Source organism: Frieseomelitta varia, unplaced genomic scaffold (assembly GCF_011392965.1).
Source record: "Frieseomelitta varia isolate USP_RPSP 00005682 unplaced genomic scaffold, Fvar_1.2 scaffold_5, whole genome shotgun sequence".
Lineage (NCBI taxonomy): Eukaryota > Metazoa > Arthropoda > Insecta > Hymenoptera > Apidae > Frieseomelitta > Frieseomelitta varia.
Window position 1 is genome coordinate 53,427 of NW_025110256.1, and position 3,198 is coordinate 56,624.

General features: G+C 42.7%; 1 protein-coding gene across 1 annotated transcript in view; it reads right to left on the bottom strand.

The window, feature by feature from the left end:
• Positions 1 to 3,198, bottom strand: part of LOC122533153 (short stature homeobox protein 2-like) — a 16,677-nt gene that overhangs the window by 3,934 nt on the left and 9,545 nt on the right. The window lies entirely within an intron of this gene.

The following is a 3,198-nucleotide window of genomic DNA, read 5'->3' on the forward strand; positions in this document are numbered from 1 at the left end:
TTCATCGGTATGTCACTGGATAAAAATTACTAAGAAGTAATAAATTTGTTATTTGTTTTGCCTGGGTTATACTTAAATATAATTAAAACTGAGAAAATATTGCAACTTTGGGACAAAAAGTTCTCGACGTGCGTGACACGTTGTTCCAGCGCAAGAGGTTAAGATTTACTTCTTGATTGCGGACCATAACGAGTGACCAAATAACCGTATACAATAATTCGTCTTCTTTTTGAATTCATCGGTATGTCACTGGATAAAAATGACTAAGAAGTAATAAATTTGTTATTTGTTTTGCCTGGGTTATACTTGAATATAATTAAAACTGAGAAAATATTGCAACTTTGGGACAAGAAGTTCTCGACGTGCGTGACACGTTGTTCCAGCGCAAGAGGTTAAGATTTACTTCTTGATTGCGGACCGTAACGAGTGACGAAATAATCGTACACAATAATTCGTCGCTTTCTTTTTGAACTCGTCGGTACGATATCACTGGATAGAAATTATTGAGAAGTAATAATAAATTTATTGTCTGTTTTGCCCGAGTTATACTGAAATATATATTTAAAACTGAGGAAATGTTGCAATTTTGGGACCAAAAGAATTCTCAGCGTGCGTAGCCTTGTTCCAGCGGAAGAGGTTAATCGACCGTGTCGTCCGAAGGAAGGTGCAACCGTGGACTTAATTACCCAACCACGGCCTGTCAACTTTGGCTAATTTCTTAAAAACTTGTCTTCGAGAGGCTGGCGGTTGGTCGGTCGGTCGGTTGGAGAAGGAGCCCGCAACCGCCGCCCCGCCGCGAGTTAAAGTAACGGGAACCCGTGGAACTCCGTCGGGATAATTAACGGGCGTGCGATCTAATTAATGGCTGCTTAATGCAAAGTAACTACCGAGCGGAACTCCGGCGAAGGTGTCGCCGACGGGAGACGCTGCTCACGGAGCTGGAGAGGTGCGTGGCTGGAACAGAGGCGGAGAAGCAGGCTGGAGAGCAGGCGTTTCCAGGGGTGGATTAAGCGTCTCGCGTAAGAGCCCCTTGACGAAGGGGACGTGATTTATATAATTTAGCAAAGTGGTGAACTACGCAGCCTTGTAAGGGGTCGTTAGTTACCCTTCCGTCCCTCCGATCCGGCTGTTTAGTTTCTCCCTCTTTCACCGCGCCACCTTAATCACCCCCTCTCTCTCTCTCTCTCTCTCTCTCTGTCTCTCTCTCTCAACCTGTCGTCTTTCGGCGTCTGTCCGCTTCGCCGGATTACGGATTTCCACATCCGTAAACACGCGTCTCGCCTACGAATCGCGAGTCGCGTTGCTTGTTATTTATTTATTTATTACCGATCGTCTTCAACATCGTCATCCGCACCGTGTCCTGAATTGATTCGCGAAGCTCGATCATCTCGACAGTCGCGCCAACTGTTTGTGCGACGAAGAAAGTGAATGGCGAAAAGTCAAAAAGTATGTACGTCCTTGCGAATAAATGAAACGATAAGTCGCCGATAGGATTCGTTAACGATAAACTAGTAGGATTGTTCAAAGTCAATTAGCATCGATTACAGTCAATTCTCTCCCCCAACCGGGCGGCCGACCCCCCTGAAGCAAAACAACGCGTCGCCCTCTCTCTCATTAGCCGCGGCAGTTGACTGAAAACAGTCACTGATAATATTTGCAAACTGGCCGTTCGTTTCGCTGGACGCGAAATTACGAAAGCCCCATTTACGAAAAATGGAAGAATATAAATGAAAGCTATGAAAGTTTGCGAATAAAACGCAAAAAAAAAAAAGAAGAAAAGAAAAAAAGAAGAAATAAGAAAAATTTTCAAGAGAGAAGAATCGCGAGGAAAACCAAAGGGTTGTGTTAGTGTCGCGATCGAGGGGACGGACGGAGGAATTGCAAGGACGATGGCGATGACGACGCGCAGTATCGCGCTTTAATCAATTAGCGCATAGCTACGTAATCCAATCGGAGGCCTGGCAGAGCGAAGCCCGCATCCATATGTACAGCGGTTTAAAACCCCTCCTAGCAAAATAACTCGCGCGGTTTCCGCACCCATGCTCGTTCCAGTCATCCGCCCCTTCATCATCAAACTACCCCCACCTACGGTGTAGTATGCGCTGTTTTCGTCACCCCTCTGCCATCGTACTCCGCTACGTCTGCATTTTTAGCTGTCTCTCGTGTTGTTGATCGTTTTAACGATATATATATATACATACAGGGTGTCCAAAAAGGTTGAGACTAAATTGAGACTACGTGTCACTGAGGTCAAATAGATGAAAAAAGGTTCATATAAACTCATGTTCGAAAATGCTTTGTTGGGAAGATATAAGCGTTCAAAGATTTATGGACGAAATTCGTCTTACAATTCAGAATCGTATACGTATTACAAATTCTCAGTAAGATTATTGCATAATGATCTTCACGATATGATGTCTCGTTGGAAACACGCTATCAAATGTGGTTTCAACACGCTGGCGCTCCGCCACATTTTGGACTTGGAACGTACGTGAATTTCTTAATAGACAATTCCCTCGACGTTGGATCGGTCACGACGGACCGATCAGTTGGCCTCCTAGGTCACCTGATACTTTGACAATGTATTCAAAATGCATTTACTATTATTTCCAATACAAATGGAATATTTGAAAGAGTTTGACAATCACCAATTCGACGAATGGAAGCCTGCATTCTTGCAGAAGGAGGAATTTTCAAACATTTCTCACAACTGTCACGATAAGACCTTTAAAAGCTTATATATCTTTTGAATAAAGCATTTTCGGACATGAGTTTATACGAACTTTTTTCATCTATTTGACCTCAGTCACACGTAGTCTAAGTTTGATCTCAACCTTTTTGGACACACTGTATATATACATATGTACGACACGTTGCCATTGTCGAGTTTATTCCAAAGATTTCACAGATTATTAGTTTCTCCCGTGGATCTTCCCTTGGAGAGTCGTATCTTTATCTCGTCCAAGGCTTAGGAATTGAAACATCCTTGAGTTGAACGAGTCTTATTAATATTAACGTGTTTTAACCACTTGCGCTGATTGCGGACCATAACGAGCGACCAAATAATCGTATACAATAATTCGTTTTCTTTTTGAATTCATCGGTATGTCACTGGACAGAAATTACCGAGAAGTAATAAATTTATTATTTGTTTTGCCCGAGTTATACTTAAATACACTTGAAACTGGGAAAATATTG